Source organism: Kogia breviceps, chromosome X (genome assembly GCF_026419965.1).
Source record: "Kogia breviceps isolate mKogBre1 chromosome X, mKogBre1 haplotype 1, whole genome shotgun sequence".
In the NCBI taxonomy this organism is placed as follows: Eukaryota; Metazoa; Chordata; class Mammalia; order Artiodactyla; family Physeteridae; genus Kogia; species Kogia breviceps.
Genome location: NC_081330.1, coordinates 109,427,064 through 109,453,225, shown reverse-complemented (window position 1 = coordinate 109,453,225; position 26,162 = coordinate 109,427,064). Strand labels below are relative to the sequence as shown.

The following is a 26,162-nucleotide window of genomic DNA, read 5'->3' as shown; positions in this document are numbered from 1 at the left end:
CCTTCTCATAAGGAGATTTGTGATTAAATTTAGGGACCACATGGATAATCCAGGGTAATCTCCCCATCTCACAGTCCTTAACTACATTGTATTGGCAGAGTTCCTTTTGCCATATAAAGTGACATTCACAAATTCCAGGGATTAGGACATGGCCGTCTTTGGGGGCCAGTATTCAGTTTACCATACGAGGTAACAAAAACATTCTTCTCATCTGAAGTATCCATTTTCTCACATAATCCACCCCTTTGGTCTACCAAGGTTGTTTCAAACAATATTTTTTCCTCAAGTATGTTAGCTGCCAAACTTATAAATTATTACAGATGGAATCATTGTAGATCTGTAATAATACACCCTGCTGAGCTACACAAACAAGATCCCCTTTAGCTTTTTATCACGATTTGACATACAACCTAGTCAAGGGAAGACTGTTTCAATGACTTCTCTAAAACCCCATTGAATACTCAAAATGTCATCCATTATGTTGTTGGGTGTTCCTTATGGAAAAATTCATGATTTTTTTTAAAAGTTGTGTCCCTTAGATTTAAAACTCGAATTTATCTATCCTGATTAACTACAGCTAGACATATACGATTCATACTGATTTTTAAAAATTTGTCTTCCAGGAAGTACAGGCTAAATTTAGTAGATAATTAAAGTAACTATTCTTAGCTAATACTATTGTATAATTATATGTCCTTCACCCACCCCCTCAATAACCGTTTCTTCTCTTCCTTACTGTAATGCTTTAGATAATTTATCTTCCGGTCAGTAAGCCTATTATTGCATGGGCCTTTTATTACAGTCTATCTCAAAATCCTTTTTGAAAGCAGCAGACATGAATAAAGCAAACAAACAAATTTGGAAGCTATATAGACCCTATGAATTATGGCCCATCCGCATCTTTTTTGAGTGCCAAAGGTATACATTCAGCGATAAATATATTTTGTTACTACAAAAGCATTTTAAAATAGTGTTTCTGTGCATTATATAGCTTATTAGAATAGATAAATTTAGATGTCAAGGATATGCTAATTAATGCCAATATAGTCTGTAGTTGTCTTGATTTCATTCAATATCTTCCAATTTTAATAATTTACAACTAGTATCAATGACACTAAGAAAACTTTAAGTGGACATGTGTATGAGCTGGCTTTTGTTAATACCTTCTGTAATAAAAACACATAAACACAGTTTTGAAATCATAGATATATTTTCTGAAAGGTTTCCACAGGATAAGGGCTTCATTTTGGAGCTATTTTATACAGGTTTCTCCCCCTGCCACCTCCCACTCAGTTTATTAGAACTTAACATACTATCTGACATAAGTGATACATAAATGGAGTAAATAATTTGTGTGTATCAGAGGCCAAGCATATTGGCTATTGTGGAAGCTTTGAAACCCTGTCCTAGTAGAGAAAAATAAGAAAAAAATATATAAATATAAGGGTCAAAAGTCATTGGCCTGCTTCCTCATTTATTCTCTTAATCTAGTTTCTGATGGTTACTCATCATGTAAGGATTTCTCATTACATTTCCAGAGTTACGTCTCCAAGAAACCTAAATGATAACTAACTTAAAAATGCCAATATATTAAGCTTTAATTCAAATACAGCAAAATAAACATGTCTGAATGGGATTTAAGATATAGAAAAACTTTGATTTATAAAAAGCAATTTAACTCAGAGAACTAAGCATTAAATTGTAACTCAGAGACTCTTAGTTCAAATTTCATGTTCACTGACTCATCTAACCTTTTGAGATATCAATAATTTAAAAAATATATTTAACATTATAAGTGGTTAAACAGACCTAATTCTTTCTGTGATTTAAAAGTTACAGCTGTCTTTTAAAAATCTACTGATTCCCAGTATTTTCAATTAATAATATATATATTTTAATTTAAGTATGAAATATTTTGAAGAGATAGAAATGGTACAGAATAATATAATATAGTACCTTTAAAACACTTTTACCCAAAGTTCAGAGTAAGAAAACCTATTTTATATCACATTTACATACATACATAAATATACAAATAACTGAAGCAAACTATCCACAAAACACTGCTTAGATGTACTGCAGTTTACACTGATATTTCCTATTTTTTTTTACTTTATTCTTTTTAAAAATATAAGCCTCAATCTTTCAAAGTGATTTCAGACCCACAATATGGGTATCATCCCACAGTTTGCAAACAATGATATACTATTTACATTTATGTATCCACCATTCATTCAGCTTTACAAGATCTTAACATTTTGCCGTATTTACTTTAAATAAAAAGAAAATAAAACATTAGATAAATTCCAAGTTCTCCATGTACTCTTTCTTTTCCCTTTTCCTACTTTCACCACAGAGGTAACTGTTATTTTAAATTCGATGTTTGTTTTCATGCATGTTTAACAGTTTTCACTTCCTATAAATGTGAAGAATATAGAGCATAATTTTGCATATTTTAAAGTTTATATAAAGCTATTATGCTCACCTGTTCTGAAATTTGTCTTTTTTTGGTTTATCATTATGTCTTTTTTAAATTGAAGTATAGTTAATTTACAATATTTTATTAGTTTCATGTGAACAGCATAGTGATTGTTTTTGAAGATTATACTGCATTATAGTTTATTACAAGATAATGGGTATAATTCCCTGTGCTATAAATAATATCACTATTTCTTGTCTATTTTATACATAGTAGTTTGCATCTGTTAATCCCATATCCCTACTTTGTCCTTCCTCCCTTCCCTCTCCCTTTTGGTAACCACATGTTTATTTTCTATATCTGAGTCTGTTTCTATTTTGCATATACCTTCATTTGTATTATTTTTTAGGTTCCACATGTAAGTGATATCATACAGTACTTGCCTTTCTGTCTCTGACTTATTTCACTAAGCATAATATTCTCTAGGTCCAACCACATTGCTGCAAATGGCAGCATTTCATTCTTTTTATGGCTGTGTAGTATTCCATTGTAATTCTGTTCTGAGTAATTCCATTCCCTTGTTTATCATTATGTCTAGATACTTATCAAGTTTGATACCTGTAACTCAAGTTTATCCATTTTAACTGCTCTATAATAGCCCATTGAATAAATATTACTCATTTTTTATTAATCAATCTATTGTGATTGGTAATTTAGATTTTCTCGTTATTGTGGCAATAATGAACAATACTGTAATGAACATTCACGTATCTGCATCTTTATGCTCAAGAATAAGTGTTTCCCTAGGGTCTATAACTAGAAGTGGAGGCATGAAGCAATAAGACTTGCATGTGTTTGATGTATATTTCCAAATTGTTCTTCAAAATAGTTGTTCTGATTTGTATATGCAGTAGTACTGTCTAAGCATTTCTATTTCTCCATATCCTTGCCATTTATAAGTATGATAAAAAATAATGTGATTGAAATCTTGTCTAATCTTAATTTATATTTTATTGATCAGTAGTGAAGTTAAAAATTTGCATGATTTTTCGTCAAGTTCCCTCTTCTATACATTTTCTCCATTTTCCTAATGGGATATATTTTTTATGTATGTATGCGATGAGTATCTTTCCTCCTTTTTCTTTCTTTTACAGTGAGGCCAGGTCTACACTATCAATATTATAGTAAAAATTAAAGTAATTCTTCAAATCAACAAAAGAAAGGTCTCAGACTTGCTGTTCATGCTTACAATCAAAGTGTAGTAGTTTTTCTGGTTTGTTTTAGTTTTGATACTTGGTTCCTCTGCAAGAAAGGCATTTAAAGTAGGGTTTGAGACCTAAGTTGACCTGAGTTAAGCTCATAATAATAGCTCTCCACTTAGGGTAATGTATAGCACAGACCTAAATGTGTTCTTGTATTTCTCATTTTTCAAAACTGCAACAGTGGATCAAATATCTGGTTTGATATTTGATCCAACAGTGTATCAATTATCTGGTTTGGATAATTTATCTCAGACAATCCATTGTTTTCTTAGTGATTTATTCTTAATATTCTCTCATTCCAAATTATTGGGGAAGTCAGTTACAATGTGAATGAAGAAAGCATACATTTAATAAATACTTACTATGTGCAGTATATTGTAGTTGAGGGATGGGTAGGTATGGACATTATGATATAATATCTTACTTCAACCAGAATATGGCTTCATTGGGATCCTAATACCAATATACATAAATGCAGGGACTGTATGCTAGATTGGATCTGGATCTCAGCCTTTAGTTCCAGTCTCATTCCTTCATGGCCATGCCACCTTAGCATGCCACTTCCTCTGTGGCTTCTAAACGTAACTCAAGACCATGTCTACTTTATTTTTTTTCGAATGTAAAAAAATGACATGCCAAGTCAAGGTTACAAATTTTTTTAATCAAAAACATTTTAATGATTAATGTATAGACATTATTTAACATTGTGGGTATATGCAGATGAGCTAAAGCACACTCTGACAGCACACTGTTGAATGTTATAGTTTCTATAATGAAATATGTAAAGACATTCGCAAGCTAGTACCTAGGAAGACATACATTTACAAATATATACATTCTAGATTTGATAAGGTAAATGTAAACAGATGCTGTGACTCCTTCCAAACAGAAAACCCGCAAGACTAATTAAGAGAACCAACTGGCTCCCTATAATATGAATGTGCAAAATTAAAGTAAACTGATATTTACATAAATATTTACATAAATATCAAACCACCAATTCATTTATACGTTGTCAACGACCTTCTCAGATGTGTCATGAGTGGTTCAACGAATGTTTTTTCCTCCAGTGGAGGAGGTATTCAGAGGCTAAATTCCAACACTTTAAAATGACACACAGGGGCTTCCCTGGTGGCGCAGTGGTTAAGAGTCCGCCTGCCGATGCAGGGGACACGGGTTTGTGCCCCGGTCTGGGAGGATCCCACGTGCCGTGGGGCAGCTGGGCCCGTGAGCCATGGCCGCTGAGCCTGTGCGTCCGGAGCCTGTGCTCCTCAAAGGGGGAGACCACAACAGTGAGAGGCCTGCGTACCACAAAAAATAAATAAATAAATAAAATGACACACAGGACAGTCCTTATCTGTTTGATCACTGCCTCTAGGGTGTGAGACGTGATTTTATGATAAGCAGTCTTATTTTTAAACAAGTATTTCTAAACAAATCTTTAGATTCGAAGCAGGAAAAAAAATTACAGGTGCTATTAGATTTACGTTAAACAAACCATCTCTATCCAGTTTCCCAGTTCTCTCATGCTGCAGCTATCTGTTTAATTTTACCTTAAATTTAAGGTCCTTTCCCCACCTTTATTCATTTTGGTAAGCTAGGCACATTTTCAAAAGAAGTTTGTGTCAGAACAGACAGCAGTACAGAAATCAATCCAAATTTGGACCGTGGCAACCAGTTCCCCACTGCTCATCTCTGGGACTCTGTCAAATGGTAAACATTTAATCATCTCTCTTGGAAAATATATATCTTCTCTCACAAGTGGAAAGCAAAATGGGCTTTGTCTCCTGTATAAAAACACTTAGCACTTCTGAAATTTAAAACAGCCTACTCATCCTACACACTTCCTAAAATCTTGAAGACAAAGAATATATATTTGAAGTTTCATCAGTACTGCTTTAGAACCCCCCTCCCGTTTTACATTATTCATAGTAGCACTCAAAAAAAAAAGATCTATTAAAAAGTTAAACTGCCTGTTCCACTAGATTTGAACCTACCTGATTTAAAGCCAGTATTACAAAACTGAAGGTGCCGATTTCACATGTACAAGTCACTTGAAATTATGTGTCACACGATAGTTTCATAAATTACGGTCTTTTATTTTTCTGAACGGAGCTATTAGAAATGAACAAAAACTTGAAACATACCCTAATTTAAACTAATAAGCTTTGGGCCCTGCTTTTTACATTTTAAGCCATGTGTGTTTCTCTCCTGTAACAACATTATACAAATTTACAATCACATGCATGATCTACAGTAAAATTTAAAAAGTGTGGATTACAGTGTTATTAAATTGCAAATCACAATTTAGCACCTATCATGCTATAACTAATAAGGCAACAGCAATGTCGTGTACTACAACAATACGCCCTCCACAGTCTAGCGCAGGGGTCATTGAGAGCCCAGAAATGTTAAAAATCTTGTGCCTGGGCTTCCCTGGTGGCGCAGTGGTTGAGAGTCCACCTGCCGATGCAGGGGACGTGGGTTCGCTCCCCGGTCCGGGAAGATCCCACATGCCGCGGAGCAGCTGGGCCCGTGAGCCATGGCCGCTGAGCCTGCACGTCCGGAGCCTGTGCTCTGCAACGGGAGAGGCCACAACAGTGAGAGGCCGGCGTACCACAAAAAAAAAAAAAATCTTATGCCTACTTGAATAATCTGTCTACATTTTCTAGGGGTTTGGAACTGATGGAAGAGGTTCTACATGAGTCACACTATTGTAGGCCGACTAGTTATAGTACTTGTTAACGAGCATTGGGCACAATTCATATGTGCTTACAATCAGACAGCATGGTTCATAAACTGTCAACCCTTGGGCCTCAGTCCTTATGCTGCTTCCTCAGCTTCACATTGTTTTCCAGGGAAGAAAAGCTGCTGGTGTGGCCATTTACGGCTGTCATGTAGCCATTCTGGTGGTCCTTCTGGTGTTCTGTCCTCCGGGAGGCCCCCTTCTTGTTGTAGGTCTGAAAATAGAAGTTTGTGAAGAGGGCAACCAGAGAAATCATGTAAGCAATCTGTAAATACAACCAACCAAGAGGGAAGGTGCATGGCTAGATGACCCCGCAGCTGGTCTGGATGATGGTCAGCACAAAGTCAAGCAGCTGCCCCTGCGTGATGTACTTCTTCCGCCAGAGGTACGGCCTCATGGAAGGGATGGACGACAGACCGTAGTACAAGTACATGTGGACGTGGATGAAGCTGTCAAGTGTGGCACCAAATTAAGAGTGGCCACAGGGAACCCAGTTCATCACGAACCACCAGATGTTGAGCATAGAGGCGCGGTGGTACACGTGCAGGACTGTGATCTGGTGGTGGTTCTTGCGCAAGATGAAGAAGAAGGTGTCCATGAACTCGATGAGCTTGGAGAAGTAGTACCACTAGAGCACGTGGATGATCTTCATGTCTGCTTCTCCTCCACTGCGCGTGCCCTGACAGAAGAAGTTGTACTGACCCTCCCATACTCCCGTCACTAACTCACAGAACATAGAGCAGTGTGCGTCCAAGGTTATACACCACTAAAATCCCCTGGCAAGAGAATGGCTGCCTATTCTTCATATATTTTGGTCCCAGCCATACAATTAGCAACTATAGGATGGAGCAGAGCAAAGTAGGGATATAATTGTCCAGAAGAAACCATCCGTTTAGTCTGGGATCTCGGGGGCCGAGCAATGCCTGGTAATAGGTACTAGGTGCTGCACCAGAGTGTTCCATTTTAAAACCTCTTAGGCCAAGGGTGGCTGTGGCTCCGAGAAGCGGTGAGGCGGTGTTGGCGCCGGCGTCCGGAGCCAGCCAAGGCAGGAGGAGGCGGGAGGGAGGCACTGACCAGCAGGACCCGCCACCACAAACTGATATTCATAATGTACATATGTAACTTACTAACTCAGTACCATAAAAATGACATCTATTGTGCTATTCAAAAGAATAAGGGTGAGATTAATTTTTCAAATATCAATTCATTGTACCACGTGGTTGGTATGTACTTGTAATTTAACACAAATATAAAGAATATGAATATCTTCTTTTCAATTCTATCAGTAGCTCTTTGAGTGAGTATATAAATTCATTTGTAAATGATACCAAATCTAAATTTGAATTCTTGAATCTAAGCCATGGGCCAAGGGGTATCTTGCCCCTCATACTTCTCCAAATACCATGGAATTGCCTCTGACCTCACCTCAGTTGACTTATTACTCTTAAGCTGTAAAATGATTTGTAAGATCCCATCCGTATCTGACATCTCATGGTTTTAAAGACATTCTCTTCGTAGTTATTTGTGATGTTACAAACATAGGATAAATTTTTTTGGTGAAAACAGTCTTATTTGACTTTGATGTACCACTTGGCATTTTTGGAAATAGAGCAACTCTTCTGCTATGTTGTTTCAGAGAAAACAAATTCCCATATTATCCCAAACTCTTCAGTATAAGGCTATCAGTATGTTTAATTCTTCATGAAGTTAAGGTTTTTTTGTGCTGTGGTGCCAGGAAATAATTTTGTGATAAAACAAACACTTGGTTTACTAGAAAATACTGGCATCCTACAAACATGAATTCATTAGAGAGGAATTCTGAGCTGCAGCTTTCATAAACTAAAATAACTATGCTAGTTAATGTCCCAGAAGTTCTTAGTAAATATAAAGTACAAGAAACTGTCAGTGCTTCAAAAGCAGAGATAATATCTTTTCCTTTTTATAACCTCAGTTATTAACTAGAACTTGCCACATAGTAGGAGACCGATAAGAACATTCATGGATTGGAGTATTAAGTCATTAATTTCAAACCTGTATCCTTTAAATAACAAAGGATTGTCTTCTGTTATTTCTCAAAAAGGTGGGTATGTGGCCCATAGGTTTCTTACCTTTGCTTTACATTCCTTTAGAGCTATGATAAACTAAAGCATTATTTAGGAAAAGTGACTTCTAAAATATTTTTGTTAATGTTTCAAATGTGCAATTATAGTCTGAAGATCATCAGGGCATAGATAAGTGCCTGTGGCATCCATTTTTTATAGTGGCAACCATTGTTTATGTGTTTCAAAGTGCTGCCTGCAGAATTTTTTCTTATATGAGAAATATAAGTAAATCAACATTATAAAGTCTATAGCATCTAAAAAATACAACAAACTAGTGAATGTAATAAAAAAGGAGCAGACTCACAGATATAGAGAACAAACTAGTGGTTACCAGTGGGGAGAGGGAAGGAGGCAGGGGCAATATAGGGGTATGGTATTGAGAGCTACCAACTATTAGGTATAAAATAAGCTACAAGGATATATTGTACAGTACAGGGAATATAGGCAATATTTTATAATAACTATAAATGGAGCAAAACCTTTAAAATTGTGAATCACTATATTATACACCTGTAACATATAATATTATACATCAAGTATACTTCAATTTAAAAAAATAAAGTAAAATAAAAGCCATATGAGGCTAAAAAGAAAACATATACCTATGCAAATACCAAAAAAAGTGTATAGGAGATTGGAATATTGTTTATGACTAGAAAAGCTTGACTGTTTTTATTACTAGATACTTATATATGCATGTCACGTGCAATATAACATTTGATTATGAAACAATTTTAGAATAATTAAGGTGAATTAATTGATATTCATGAAATAACCATGACAACTACAAGATGGCCATTTGGAAACGTGCCCTAAGACAGGGATCTGCAGACTTTTTCTAAAGGTACCAGATAGTACATATTTTAGTGTTGTGAGATATACAGTTTTAGTCCCAACTTCTCACTACTCAGCTCTGCTTTTGCAGTACAAAAGCAGCTACAGACAATGCAAAAAAGAACAGGCATGGCTGTGTTCCAATAAAACTTTTTTTTTTTTTTTTTTTTTTTTTTTTACAAACACAGGCATGGGCCATAGATTGCTGACCCCTGTCCTAAATAGCCATTGACCGCATTCAATTTTAAGAATTTGAAACTTTTAGCAAAAATGTTACAGTTCTTCATATAACTTGTAAGAACAGTAATTTTTTTAAATGAATGAATCTCAAAAAAGGAACCTAAGTTTCATTTTCATTATTTGAATGGAAACATGATTTTTTTCTTATATTTGATTATACATGTATTGAGCTAAACTTACTTGCTCTTACCACTAGACTAGCTGTTATTAAATATACTTAGATAGTAATTTTTTAGATTACTTTCACTAGAATATACTCGAATCTTGGACACATGTCTCCTTATCATTGAACTTTAGGTTTCATGTCTGTAAAATAAAGGGTTAGTCATGATATCTCTAAGGAATCTTCAAACTATACAATTCCATGTTTCTGTGGGTGTCATATCATTTGCCAGTAGGAACATTGTCCTTGTTTAGAGACTTCTTTTAAAATTCTTTTATTGAGAATGTCATTTCCCCAAGAGATCTTTTCCTCTTTGAAAGTCACTTCTAGTTTCTGTATGAAAAAAATGTCTTTTAAAATCAATACCAGTGAAAGTTAATCAGGGATAGAATGATTACAGGATGCCTTGCTTATCATTGGAAAGCCAAGATAGTTATCTCTGTGATTATCCTCACATCTGATTTGAAAGGACAGGGAGGCAGCTTTTCTGGCCATCCCACTCTTACTTTGTGAAATGTCCCCACTATAATCCCTTTGTAAGATGGCTGCCTGCCTTTATTACCATATTCTAAAGAGATTAACCAATGTTATGCCCAAGTGCCCAGGGTATCCCCAGCCCTACTTCCGTCTTAAATTTATCACAGATTCAACATAGTCATAAAGGGAATAATCAGAAGATCTTCTCACTTCTCATCTCATTATATTATTGTACATAAGGAAAAAATAGTTTTAAAGTATAGAGAAGAATGAACCAGGTCATGCAGCTGCTTCCCAAATGTTCAATTTCCGTCTCCATTGCCCCCATTATTTTTCTCCCTGAGATGCAGAAATTATTCATATTGAGATACAACAGTTCCCCCACCCCAAACCAAGTCTTCAATGCCTGCTTCTTTATTAACGCATAATAAAAGGTAACCATAAGGATGTCGACGGAAGTGGCAGGCAAAGATCACCAGGTTTCTTCTTCATACAACCCTATGCAGGGTTTTGCCTTCCCAGCAATCCCATGTCTGTGGGAACTGGCTTTTCCTTCTCCCTCCTCCTTTTGAATGGTTACAGTGGAAGCAAATACATTTTTACAAAGTGTAAAATTTGAAAAGACATGCCATATGTCACAGGTATTCAGTTAAAATATTTCAGTGTCATTATAGCTAATTAAATCATACACACAATCACAAAACTCCATTCAAGAAATATTTGGTACAAATCTAAAGCATACTGAAAGGAGTAAAATTTAGTGTGAAAGGTCAGATAGTGCTGCCCTTGATCTTCCCAAGAGGATGTTAATTAATGTGATACAAAAATCAAGCCCTGTCTCCCCTTACTTTGACTAATTATACATTTATTTGGGCTTTAAGTTCCTTCCATTCAATTTCAAAATGGTGCCTTAAGCTTAATAAAGCCCCTCAGAAGCTTAAGGATAAGGCAGATGTAGTTTTGGTTGTAATTGTAAATAAACTTTTTAAGTTATTTCATTGAATTCAGTGCTGCTAAAAGTAAGTATTCTTGGTTTTGTGGGTACTTGAAGAAAAACATGTGTCTTAAAATTAAAGTTGTTCATTTTCATAGGATCATAAGACTGCTAATACTCTGGTGATAATGAGGTCGAATGGATTGAAATAGCATTCTTCATGTTATGCTGATGATGTCTTGTGTGTTAGCATTGTCATCTGTGTAGACAAGGAGGTGCCCCATGGTCACTTCAACACATGTGAGCTTTACCTGAGTAAGAGTTTCAGGAGTAGACAGGAATCATGTCATTTTTCAGCCTTTTCCAAACCTTTGTAGTGATGCAATATTGAATGGATGTATAAGACACTAGTGATTTCATGTTAGTCAACACCATGCCGCATATATTTGGCTGCACATGATACCCATTCATAATGACGGCACCAGCAAGATACCTAAACATTCCTGAATAACCCAAATACTGATAATGGAATGTATATTAATACAATCATTTTGTAAAACTGTTTATTAGTGTCTACTAAAGCTGAACATCTACAACCTATCCATCCCCTCCTAGGTCTATATCCAACATACATACAAAACAAGTACATGAACGTTCATAGCAGCACTATTTGTAGTGGCCTCAAATTGAAAACTACCTAAAGGTACATCGCCAGTAGAAGGAATAAATAAATTGTGGTGTGGTCACCTAATGGAATAATTTACATTGATAAAAATGAGTGAACTCTATTATAGACAATAATGTGAATGAATCTCATAAACATAATATTATATGAAAGGCACCAGGCTGAACATGTATATAATGTATGATTTCATTTATCTAAATTTTTAAAATAACACAAGCAAATATTGTTGGACATCAGGATAGTGATTACCTTTGCTTAGGGGAGAAGTGATGTCAAGGGACCATGAAGAAAACCTCTGGGATGTTGATATACTGTTCTGTTTCCTGATCTGGTTGCTGGTTAAATAGGTATGTTCATTTAGTAATGATTCATCAAGATATATACTTATGATTTGTGCATACACACACACACATACATAGATATATAAAATACTTCAATAAGAAAATTAAATTATTGAAAGGTTCTGAGGTTAAATATGTTAAATTGAGCCCAAGTGTTCATCTGTGCTTGTATTAGTTTCCTAGGGCTACTATAACAAAGTACCACAAACTGGGTGGCTTGAAACAACAGAAATTTAGCCTCTCACAGTGCAGAAAGCCAGAAGTCCCAAATCAAGGTATTGGTAGAGTTGGGGTTTTTTTGGAGAATCTGCGGGAGAATATGTTCCATGTTCCATGTTCCATGTGGCTCTCCTGCCTTCTGGTGGCTTCTGGCAATCCTTGCCATTCCTTGCCTTATAGACATCACTCCAATCTCTACTTCCTTCTTCACATGAATTCCCCCCCACCCCGCCCCGTATTTCTTCTGTGATATGAGCACAGGCCCTTGGATTTAGGGCCCACCTGGGTAATTGAGATTATTATCTTAATTACGTCTATCTTTTTCCAAATATGGTGGCATTCCCAGGTTCTAATAATCTTTTAGGGGGGGCCATCATTCAATCTACTGCCATATTCCTTCCTCAAACTCCATGCAAATCATAGAAATAGAAATATAAAAATATTACACAGACAAGAAATATGAGAAGAGAGGAAAACACAAGAGATAGTTTCAAGATTTTGGAAGATGGAAAGTGAGTATTGGTTGATTTAGCAGAATGCAAGAAGTTAAAATTGGGTGTCAGTAGAAAGCAATTACAAGCAGATGCAGGGTTTGGAGATACCAAGTACTTCTGGATGCAGGGGTAACAAGTAAGGCAGAAAATAGTAAGTTTGGTTGAAAGTCTATGTAAGGAAGTTAAAGATATCCTCCCCTGGCCTATAGGCATCCAAGTGAATAATTATCCCATACCTAGGCAGACAGAAAATGAACAATCCATGTGAAAGAGAAGAATCAAAGTGGCCCTAAGCTTGTGGAATTGAGGAATTGCCGAGGTAGGGAGGGAGGCACTGTACTGAAACAAAGGGATTAAGAAACAGTCCATATTTTGAATGGTGCTGACACCCTCCCCCCACCCTTCTATGTTCTTCTAGGAGGACACTAGTCAGCAGCTTAGAGGTTTCTTATCTGGGGAAGACTCTGCAGCCAAAGAGAAAAAACCTGCAAAGGAAAGGACTAAAGTCCACTTTTCAATCATGCCACCATACACACAGAGCTTTCATTCTGTCAGCCAAGAGTTACAGTGTATTTGAGGAAAGCTCACAATGTAAAAGACAGAGATTTTTTTTTAAAACATACAGATAAAAAGAGCTGTGAGGAAACAAAGACTGTTCAGGAAGATGAAAGCTTAAAAAAATTATAATGAATATTCCCCACTACATTAAAGAAGCAATTTATAACATCCAGGATACTATAAAAATGGACATTTAGGGAACTCATAAGAACTTTTGAAAGATTAAAATATTATAGCACAAATCTTCCAGAGTGTAGAACAAATTATCAAAGAGAGGAGAAGATTTTTTTTCAAAAGGAGATCAGTACAGGCGGTCTAATTGGAATTTTAAAGACCGGGGGAAAGTGGAGAAAAAATAGAGAAGAGGAACTTATAAAATAAGTAATGTAAGAAAGTTTTCCTTAGTTGATAAACTTAATTTTCCATATTTAAAGGGTCCAATGGGTGATCAGCGGAGGACATTCAAGATTATTCATATCAAGGCATGTCTGCCAAAAGTTTTAGGACTCCAAGGGTAAACATTCTAAAAACTTTCCAAAAGGGAGTGGAGAAAGGTCATATACAATGTCACAGGAATCAGAATACATTGGACTTCTCAAGAGCAACATTTGAAGCCAAAAGTCAACTAAGTAATGTCTTCCAAATTTTGAGGAAAAATTACTAATTACTTTCTACCTACAATTCTTTATATAGCCAATTAATCAGTTAACCTACAAGAACAGATGTATAGAGGTTTTCAGAAGTACGAGATCTTAAAAATATATCTTTAATATACCCTTTCACAAGAAGGTCCTAGAGGACATATTTTGCCAAAATGAGTGAATAAACCAACAAAGAATGGTTACGAATCAGAAAACAGGGTACACATGGGGAGGAGAGGGGAGGACAGGAGAGGAGAGGAGGGGATACCTCTGGAGAGAAATATAATGCTGACAAATAATAGAGAAAACAGAAAAATGAAAATATGAAAGAAAATGATTTTCAGTGAAAGAAGCCAATAGGAATTTAGATGATGTACATATAAGTGGAACACTCCCAGAAAAGCAAACCACTCAAGATCTCTGAACACTTGCTGTATGTTTCTGCCTTTTCTATTTCTTCTTGACATGCCCTTTCTCCATCTTCATTGTTGCTACACTAGTCCTTAAAAGACCCAACTCAAGATGTAATCTTTGCCAAAATGTAGGGGAGTATCTCTATGTCCTCGGTTAAGGAAAGCTTTCTTAACATAGATACAAAATACAGCCATAAAAATAGAAAGTAAAATCTGACCACATTATAATTTTAAACTCTTGTGAAGCAAAAAAATTTCATAAACAAGTTTAAGAAGAAGGTGACAAAATGGAAAATTGCATTTCCATTGGTTATCATGATAAAAACTTGGTACATAAAATATATCAAGAATTCCAAGTCAATAAGAAAGGTACACAATAAAATAAATTCATGCAAAAATGGTCAAAGTTATAGCATATAATTCACAGATGAAAAAATCCAAATATGAGAGGATGGGCAACTTTTATTAGTGCAAAACAAAACAATGATGAATTATCCTTTTAACCCATCACATTAATTTTTAAATGTAATTAGAAAATCTGGTTATCAGTTGTTGGGGATAATGTGGGGAAAATTGTTAGGAAAAATGTGGGAAAAAATTATACTCTCAGATGCTGCTAGTGGAAGTATACATTGGTGAAACCATTTTGGGGAACTATTTGGCAGTAGCCCATAGAATTGTAAAACTGTATGCTAGGATGAATATATATTTTTTTTGTTGCATAGCATATAACAGCAAAAAATTAGGAACAATATGTCAAAAGGGAACACCATAACTAAAACATATAATACAGAATACTAAACAGCAAGGGAAAGAGATAATCTAGACTTCTCTATATATCAACATCAGTAGATACCCAGGACATAAACTTCAGGTGTGAGTAGAAGACTCCAGAATGTTATACACAAAGATAGATGGAGTGACTGATTGATATTTATATAATAGTAATTGATAAGTTCAATTAAATACAGCCCAAAATTATAATAGTGGTTACTTCTGGTAATTGGGAAAGGGAGTCCTGGTCATGGTTTAAGGGGAATTAAGCTGTTTTGGTAATGTCTTATTTCTTTAAAAATAATTTGAAGCAAGTGTGACAGATGTTAAAGTTGATAGATCTGGATTGGGGTGAGGTAGATGTATATTTTAAGAAATATTATTCTTTGCATTTTAATGAGTTTTTTTCTCAAAGACAAAATGATGCCTTTTCCATGAAGCCTTCCTTGATCTCTAAGCCAAACATCATCTCTGTCACTCCTGTCTCTATAGCTCTCTTATGAGTTATGCTATTCTGCTTATTGGGTTTGTCTCTTACATTAAATTGAAAAATTCCTTATTGAAAAAATGGTGTCTTGTTCCTTTTTGAATCTGTCCACAACACCTGGACAGATAGCTGATACATAGTTAACACCCAATAAGACTTTATTAAACAGAACAGAGAAAAAATAGGTTGGTTTACATAGAAATACTTGCCTCGCTTTAGGTGATGCTAGAAAATTTTTAAACTTTCAACTTTTCTGTACTTCTCTTTGCGTAGTGGACCTATGTTTTCTGCCAACTTCAATTGACATTCTTTCAGAATAGATCTCTAATAAAAGTGAAATTACAGTGTTTTATGTTCATATGTTCCTTAGCATGTTGAAGATTCTCCAGACAGTAATTACCAAAACAAACCTAGGCTAGCATGGTGATTAAAAGCATCTGCTTCAGTTTCTCCTTTCTCAGAAATACGTATTCTTTTTCCTAATGCTGAGTTCTAGACTGTTGAATGGGGTGTGGCATTTTTCTCGGTTACTCCTTTGTGTCACTTTGGCTCTGTTGACCACTTTAGTAATGTTAACTTCTGCCTGTCAACACCAATTAACAATTTTTTTTAACATATACTGGGTCCACAACAGAATTTCAGTTTCCTGCTGTTCATTTAGAGTCTACTTGTTAAGCAAAGCTTGAATACAATATGGCATTTGCTTTGCATTTTTTTTTTATAATTTCAAGTTTCAAGGCTCAGTTTTTCCACTCTCATAAATAAAACATAACACTTTTATTTTTTTCAAAGTTATCAGAGTTTGTGCAGTTGAACAATGCCCAACTTGCAAATGAATACTTTTGAAAATACATATGGTGGATATATAAGTACATATGTGAATTCATTTGGCTCCAATGTGAATTTATTAAATGTGCTATGCCGAGTTATCTTTTATCAAAAGAACTGTTAGTAAGTGAAGATATCAAGTGCACTTCCTCATACATACATAAAATGCTAAATTTAGGTTTTAATGCTGGCTTTTAAAGTGACTTTTTTGCCTGCTACTTATACTAAAAGGATGCCTTTATTCTTGAAAGTGAAATGTGTTTTTAAAGAATACTTTTCTTAATTTTTTTAGATTCCTTTTGTTGTTGTTTTTAGCTTTCTCTGCTGTTTCAGACTTAGGACCAGATATGCCCAACTGCAATGGCCCCCTCAACCATTATCTGGCTTTCCTTTGAGACAGTACTTTGCACAGAGCGTGTTTTCTTAGCTGGTTGACTCCTGTGATTGCTGGACTATATGTGCTGTGTGATGTGTCTCACGATTGGATCTGAGTAGTGCTCCTGGCACTTTCAAAGTGTTCTTTTCAGGTACCTTTTCACCCATACACAAAAAAGATGTGCTGATGATAGCACTGATTTTTCAGAGTGATCTTTTCATCATAATTAACATTTTAAAAATTCCCTGAGTTGAAATATACAATCCCACGTGGCTTTGATGCTTCTGTAGTTAAGAAAAGCAGGAACAGCCTTGGGGAACACTTGCTGACTTGGCAGCATAAAGCAAGTCACATGTACCTCCAGATGAGCAGAAAAACAAGCTGGTTTCATTCATTTTACCCCCCTATATTACATGGACTGGCTGGTCATTTACTTATGTTGTCAAAACTGACCCATAAAGACAATCTGGCTAAAATTCAAGTACTTTATACCCATAGTATGAGATATGCTTCTGAGGTGGCTAGGGTTTTAAGGCAGGAGTTATACTATGGGTGCCTGGCATTTTGCAGGCTCTCATGAGCACCCTGTTAGGCATTCAGGTATTAGAAGGGTTTTGGAAATCCTGCTCAGCCCCTGGCATCTTTTCAGCCTTCTCTCAATCTCTAGTCCAGCTGTTCAATTAAAAGAAATGAAGCTGAAGAGGCATCAGTGTGGCTCCAGCTGGTGCTATGGAGGTTGGCGTTATGCTACCAGATCATGCACGCATTCTTTTTACTCATGTGGAAGGCTGCTTTGCTGTGTATTTCTCAGGCTGTCAGAAAGGTTGATTCTTGAAGTATTTTGAAGAAATGCTAAGTACTAGCTACCTTGGGTATTTACGCAGGGGCATTGCAGCTGCCTGACATTGCTGCGTGGCAGCTGAGCAGTAATCGGTGCTATTTCTCTGATTTGTTTGTCTTTGTCAGCATCTGAGAGGAAGGAGGTTCAAACCCAGAGTGGGGCCCTCCTCCCCCAGTGATCTCATCCAGGCCATGGCTTTAAATATTCTCTGAGTTGCTAATGACTCCCAAATTCATTTCTTTGGCCCTGATGTCATCCGTGAATCTCAGACTCATACATCCAGCTGCCTGCTAAATAGCTCAGCTTTGATGTTTAAGAGGTATCTCAAAGTTAAAATGAACAAAACCAAGCTCCTGGTCTGTCAATCCATATGCAGCCCCGATTGCTCCTCCCACCATCTTCCCACAGCAGTAAATGGAAACTCCTTTCTTGGAGTAACTCCAACCAACGCCTTGCAATCAGCCTTGAATCTCCCCAACCCTTTACCTCGTGTCCCGCATTCCAAGGATCTACCTTGAAAGTCGAGTCAGTACATGAACACTTCTCTGCCTCTACCACTGCTGCCTTAATCCAAACCAACAAATCTCATCTGGACTATTGCGATTGCCTCCTAACATGTCAACTTGCTTCCCCATCCCAACAGTAGATTTTCCCACAGCCGCAAAAGTGAACCCTAAAACATGAGTTCGATCATGTTATTCGCTTCTCAGAAATCACCAATGACTTTCAATCCCTAGGTCCAAACCAAACGTGCAGAGCCATAAGTGATCTGGCTCTCTGGTATCTCTCTAACGTCACACCGGTCTGCTCTTTCCTTAGCTCATTTCCTCAGCTCATTCGCCTGTGTATACAGTGGCCTCTTCACTACTCCTCACATATTCCAGGCATGGTCCTGCCTTTGTGTTTTTGAAATTGCTTTTCTCTTCGCCTGGAATGCTCTTCTCTTGGAATGCTCTTCTCCTGGATATTTACATGGCCTCTATCATCGCTTCCTTTAGGTTTCCACTCACATGTCTCTTTATCAGTAAGATCTTCCCTCACCAGCCTTTATAAAAGACAGCACTGCTCTCAATTCTCTTACCTTGCTATGTTTTATTTGCCTCTATAATCTCCCTGTGTCTTTCCCCTCTGCATGCAGGCTTTGTTCGTTCACTGCCAATTTGTTTGTTCATTCACTGCCAATTCTCCAGCACTAAGAACAGTGCCTGGTGGACAGAGGTCTTCAGTGACTATTCGTTCTACCTCTGTCTCCACCAGCTGTAAAATAGTACTCAGAGTACCTGGTTCTTTTGTTATTTTCATGAGAATAGCCCTGTGATATCTTAGCTCTTCAGTAGAAAAGCCCATTCAAATCCAAGCCCTCACGGAGCTCATCTCTCCATCTCTGACTTGACTAGTCTGTGCTCTGGAAACTGGGCTGTGAAAAGCAGATACTGCTGCGTCTTGCATTCCTTGGATTGCCTAGCACTTAGTACCAGAGTGATAATGCCTGCATAGCAAAGGTTTTTCCAATGACTTAAAATCATTATAAAGAAAAGACACTTTCTGTATCTTGGGGAACAACTTGAAAGTTCACAAACACTTCAGTGCTACCAGTTTCCTAGACTTGCCGTTTGCTTCCATCCACTTCTCAAATAACCATGGTGTCTGCAATTCACCTTCTGTGTCCACAGCAAGCAATTCGCCTTTCCTCTTCCTCCTTGTCTTTTTGCTTTAACGAGAAAGAAGACTTCCTACTCTTCTTTTGTTTTAAAAACTTGTCCTAAGATTTCAACATTCCGCTTTATGATTTATATTGCCAGCAAGTTTCCTCGTTCTTCGGGGGTGCAGGAACCATGAAATTCAACATCAGTGTTTGTCGTGACACTTCGCAAAAGCCTTCATAGTCAGTGACATCTATCAGCTTGGGTTTTAGCCTTTTTCAAATATCTTTGACATTATGATTACCTGTCTTTTTAATTAGAAATACAAACCTGACTAGTAATTGTTTTTCAAGAGGACCAGACACTATACTTCTCTGATCGTGTGGGACTGGATATCAACTAAGGCACAGCTTTCCAACTGATGTGCAGTGACACATGGCTGTGCCCCAAATGCATTTCAGGTGTGCTAAGATACCAACTCCTCCAAGCTCTTCAGGGCAGCTGGAGCCCCTCGGCCAGTCACTTCTGACCGCAAGATTTTTTACCCCACGGTGCCCTACAAAAATAATTTCCAAATGTGTCATGGCATGAGAAAGGTTGAGAGTAATTCTAGTCCATCACTGCATAAAAGAACTTTCTGCACTAACAGAAGTGTTCCAGATCTGCCTGTCCAATAAGGTAACCACAAGACACATGTGGTTATTGAGCTCTTGAAATGTGGCTAGTGTGACTCAAGCCAGTGGTTACTATATTGGATAGTGCAGCTCGAATATAAACTCTAAACTATATAATCTATTAGGAACCAAAGATGAGAATTAAGCACAATTTAGCACTTTATCAGGCTCAACAAATATTAATTTGAAGTGTTAACAACCCATTGTGGGACCAGCAGGCACAAATTAAATTAATAGAGCACTAGCTTGAGAATACAGGCATCAAAGCAGACCTCATCTTTTAATGTGGCTAACATAGTTGGATATTTGCTGGCTGACTCTAGCTGTGTTCTCTTGTTGTCTTCTTTTTGTTTGATCATGTGGTGATGTGGCAAATGACAGTGTCCTTGCCTGAAAGTGGCTTCAAAGTCATACCCGCAGGCCTTACCTTACTGAGTTCAGGTCAATTGTGGCATTTACATTGTTCTTCGAATGGGGCCTGGAGCAATCTAATAATTTGCCTTTAGGTCCTACAGACCATGTGGTGTTTACCATCCACCTCTCCATCTTAAATGAGCTGACAGTCATTGATGAGGCCAGTGCTCTGTGTTTAGCAATGCTTTTATGCTAGGTTAATCAGTATGGAATTAACTGTTGCTTGCGGCCATTGTCTTTGAAGCATTGTTTAATCTAAACAAGAGCATTCTGGAGTATGTAGATGTATGAATCAAAATTCACAACCTAATTCCAATTTACAGTGAGGAAAAACAGATTAGATAATCTATTGTTTATTTATAAATTAATCCTAGGAGATGATTAATAACTGGCCTTCACCTCATTACTCCTATATTTGTTAATTCTTTCAATAAAATGTTTTTGGAGGTGCCTATTTGCCCATATTTCTCAAAATGACTGATCCAGTGTGTCCTACTGCCTCATTCACCTCTCTGCTTACATGATATATCAAGTCCAGCTCTGTTTCTTTATTCATGCTGCTCCCTCTTTTTGGAATGACCTGTTCCTCCTCTCTTCTCAGGTACATTTTATCCTTGCTTCTGGCGGTTTTCAAATCCCTAATATTGGTGTTAATGCACACTAGCAGTTATGAAGCACATTTTCTGTGCTAGACCTAATATCAGCTGCCCTTATGAGGTAGCTCATTTAAACTTCACGACAAACCTTTAAAAGATCATTTTCTTCAAGAAATGTATTTTATATCTACCTTATAGATGAGGAAACTGAGTTTCAAACATGTGAAGCAATTTTCATAAAAATTTTATAATGGAGCAAAGCCAAGGTTGGAACCTAGGACTTCCTGACTCTAAATAAAGCCTTTGACTTTTCCATTGCAGATACAGAAGACAAAGAGGTCTATTAAAGGAATCTGATAAAGGAGTCTATTAACTATTAACCTTGTACTCCTTGGAACACACTTTATGGCTTCCTTGTTTGACTTCTTGATTTCCATTCCTTGTTTGCATTGTGCTGTCATCTTACTTCCTACGTCATGGTGCCTTCTCATACCAACAGAAAACCAGTTATTTGCCAAGTGTGTGAGAGAGAGCATGGTAGACAGGGAGAGTCTTGGTCTTTCTGGGTAGTCTAGTTCAGGTACAATTATCTATTCTACCTATTACATGTTCCTCATCCGTGAATCTCTCTCTGATTAATATCCTATTTCTTCCATCCCTTAACTTAGAACTGTGATATCACCCATAGCCAGGAATACAGAGTTCATCTTTTTCTTAAATAGGGTCTTTCATTTGTTGTTGTGTTACTGGTCATGTATCATCAACCAGAGTGTAAATTACTTGCGTGTATCTTGTTCTGTACTTACTTGGCCTTGCCCTATGGCACCAACCCAAATGCTAGGCTAATCACTGGCATACAGTGTTTACACACTGTTGACTGAGTGATTATCTTCATCGTTACATTATAAGTGGACAAAAAGAGACATCACAAAATTAAAATTCATTCCCCAGAAATGAGAAACATAGCTGAATATACTAACTCCTGGTCATAAATCACTCAAACAAGGATGACATATTTCTCATATAACTATACAAATAGTCGGTACTTACTGTTTTTTAAAGGGTACTAATAGTTATTTTCTGGATTCATGTAGTGTATTTTCTAGATGAGTAAGTTTTCTAAATTGACTGAAGCTTGTCTCAGCCATCGAAAATGTATTTTTAATGAACAGTTTTTAATGTAAATCTTCAGAAAAAAGCATACAGTTACTGCCTTTTAAAATAGAATGCATGAAATATAGTTAAGTTTTTCCTTAAGTCATTCTACAAAAGTTTTTTGAGCATCTACTATATTCTACCTGTTATAGAAGACACTAAAAACATTAGGGACATGAAGCTTAAAAAAAATTTTTTTTTAACCACCATAATCCCTGTTCTCAGGGAGTTTACAATTTCAAGAGAAAGTCAGATGTGTAGAAGGAAAAGTTTCAACCCCGCCTCTTAAAGGTTGGATAGACGTGAAGAAACTTTAGCCTGAGAATTGATATGTGTGGTAGTTATGGAAGGTGAATTAGGATTTAAGAAGGAGCAATATGACGTTCCAGAATGAGCATAGGAGGCACGTTCCAAAAGAATCTAAGAGAATGGTGAACTGGAAAAATGGTAGACTGTTCAGTGTGCTTGATGCAGAGCAGCCTGAGGCTAGTTCTAGACTAAAGGAGCATAAAAAATTCACATGGGATCATGTTACTTGCCTCCTTACAAACCTCCATTGAGCCCATATCAATTACTGAATAAAAGTCTTAACTTGCTAAAGTATCTAAGAAATGTAAGCAAGCCCAGCCCAGATGAGCAAAGCCACATTTTTGACCGGGAATTGACCACAGATGCGTGAGTGAGCTGAGCAAAGATCATTCCAGCTTGGGCAAGATCCACTGAACCCCCCAAGTGTCTCACAGACTCATGAAAGATAATAAATGGCCACTATTTTAAGCTACTCAGATTTAGGGTAATTTGTAACTCAGTCATGTTTAGCTGATAAATTGTATTAGTGCTTTTTTCCTAAAGTAAAATGCCTTTGCTCTATTTATTATAAACAAAGAAATGGAAAGACGTATAGAAACAAATTTTGCCGAGCAAATACCGCTGCGGTATTGCTTTGAGCTGGCATAGATACAGTTCATTTTCATTTCATTTCTTGTATAAACTTGGCTCAAAATTTCTCATTTATACTTCACTATATGGACATATGTAGATACATGCACATATTCATGCTATATATAACATTCAAAAAATTTACCAAACCAAACCCTAAAGTTTTCATATCTGTGATATTTTTGGAAAACTGTTTTTATTTTGGATAATTTCAAGCATAATGGACACAAAAATAGAGTAACATAATGAAATTCCATGTAACCGTCACTCAGTTACAGTAATTATCAACATCCTGTGGATGTTGTTGTTTGTAACAGCCTTTTGTTTTGGTACTCATTTTCTTTTCGAGGATATAAGTGGTGTTCAATGCAACTAAGAACAAATTTGCAGTTTGTTCCTGCACTGCTGAAAAGAAAATTCTTAAAATGACTAACCCCAGTTTGTTGCCAAGTAACCCTTAGCTATGCACTGATAGCAAAAGTAATATAACAGCATTTGCAGCATAATTAGATTTTAATAGCAAGTTTTATTTAAAGAGTGCGTGATCTTATTGCTCATAGGCATTCTTTTCTTTTTTTGGATTTCTTTTCTTTTTGGTGGTAATCATGTTTTTAATGACTTGTGATAGACTTTCCTTTTATGAAACAACAGAAAACTGCCATAGGAGCTTTTTAGTAAGTGTTTAGAAGTTGTTGAAGCTGCTTAAAATCCCTTTAGATAGGAGGTTATTATTTGATAAATAACTGTTTTTATAAAATGATTTCTGCAAAAAAGATTAATTCCCAACAAGTGTTATTTGAATGAATGATACCAATCTAAACAGGAAAAAGTGATGATTATGTAGCCGAATAAGTTATAGCTGAATAAATGAATGAATGGAAATTTAGGTTTCTGTTTTTTCACTGTAACCAGAATAGAGAAAACAAAATGCTTTTCCTTCAGTCTGCCTTCCAGATGGATTTCTTGGGAAGGAAGGAAGTATGATATGAAAGGAGGGAGAGAGGGAGAAGAGAAGGAAGAAAAGAAGGAAAGGAAGATGGGAGGGGGGAGGGTAAACAGAAAGAAGGGAAGAAAGAAGGGAAGAAAAAGGAAGAAAGGGGTGGAAGGAGAGAGGCTAATTATCTGTAGGCATATTTCTTTAAGCAGTCATGTCATTAAATATCACAAGCAGCCTGTAACTTAGTATACAGTATTTATATTACTATTATATTGGAATTTTGGGGTTCCAACTGTACAGAAATTAGATTGGATTCAAAGACTATCAGAGGAAACTGCTATCTCCCAGTGCAACCTTATCATTGACAGAGGTCAAGAAAGTTAAAGCAAGTGCAGAAGTTGAATATATCAGTATTTCACAAATCTACTGTTACTGTCCTGTAAGAAGTTGACCACCAGTGAAATTTAATTCATCAAGAAGAATGCAATTCAGTAATAGTAGAATTGTTTGTTTAATTTATATTTCCACATTTTATGCAAAAGTGATGTTATTTTTCACGGGATATGGGTGGTTATAAAGTCACTCTAAAGGAAGTCTCTAATATTTTTTATAATTACTACAAAAATTTTAAAATTTTAGTTCATATATATAAACCTTGGATTTCAGTGGAGAATATGCTTTTGAAGGTTCATTTTCTCTTTGGTAACAATTTTAATGGGATTTCAAGAATGCTTCCCCTTATTTTGGTCCACCGTCATAATGAGAGCCTCAAATTGTATGTCATCATCAAGTTCTGTATTCATTAAAGGGTTCTGCTTATGAGAGCCGATGACAGACGTAATCCTCTCTTCTAATCTTAAGAAATCAGTGTTAGGCTTATTCAAATTCTACAGTAAAAGCTTCATGATTGTGAAATACAGTTGAGTCCTAACACAGACCTTTCTGTCTCTCTGTTTCCAAAATCCATCAAAATGTTTTTCCCCAAGTCTTCCCCATATCATCAGAAACCCCAGGAAAAAAATAAGGTGTCTAATAGAAACTACATTAGAAATCACAAATGTTGGAAAGTAGACTACAGAAGTGGAAAGCATGTGACCATTAAAATCAAATGACATAGGTTCAGATCTTGGCATCCATCCTCACTGGCTGTTGGTTTGGGGAGAAGCTTCTAGATTTTTTCATTGTAGCAAATGGATGATCAAATGAAATAATGTAACTGCACACCCCAAAATAGTGTGTTAATTTTTCCTACACATATGCTTATTTACAATCTTACATTTATATTCTTGTGTCTTAAAAGCCTTAAATTTATGCTGAGAGTTCCAGCTTACCTGTCAATTTAATAGGTTGTGAATGAAATTAAGCAAAGTATGCTCTGTTAGCTTTTAATGATAAATTGAGATATTACATGGGCTACTTTGTTTTTAATCCCTGGCTAGATCCCTTGAATACTTTCTGCCACTTACCAAAAAAAAATGTATATATAATATATATGTATACATATATATATATTTTAGACTACCTTCTCTTGGTAAATATGTGTTCAGTGATTGCAAACAACTTTCAAATTAAGTGAAGTATAATAATACAATATTAGGAAGATTTTGCTGTGAAATAATTATGTAATATTTCATTACCTAAATGTTTTATAATAGGTTCGAATTATTTCTGCAGTTCTGGGTTGCCTCCACTCTGCATTAGATGGTTTATTCTATGTCTTTAGAGAAGAACCTCTTATTTTTTAGTTGTTTGGGTAGGGACAAGAAGCCTTGGTGGTGGTCATTCTCGCTGTAAGGGTTTGGAAGGAGGAAGAGGTTACTCCTTCTTTATGTGGACTCTCACATTAATTTTTCTCATTTTGGCCTCCCGTCTCTCCCTTGTACCTTGTCAGACATATTTGTGTGCTAAGCCTATGCAGACTTTCATACACCCTTCATGGCTCTCTTGATTGCTGTGGTCCACTCTACGGT

The 26,162-nt window shown here is 36.3% G+C and overlaps 1 protein-coding gene and 1 pseudogene across 2 annotated transcripts in view; one reads left to right on the top strand and one right to left on the bottom strand.

The window, feature by feature from the left end:
- The window catches only part of IL1RAPL1 (interleukin 1 receptor accessory protein like 1), a 1,372,082-nt gene that overhangs the window by 1,035,037 nt on the left and 310,883 nt on the right, over positions 1–26,162 (top strand). The window lies entirely within an intron of this gene.
- On the bottom strand, positions 6,498–7,389 carry LOC131748255 (very long chain fatty acid elongase 5 pseudogene; annotated as a pseudogene).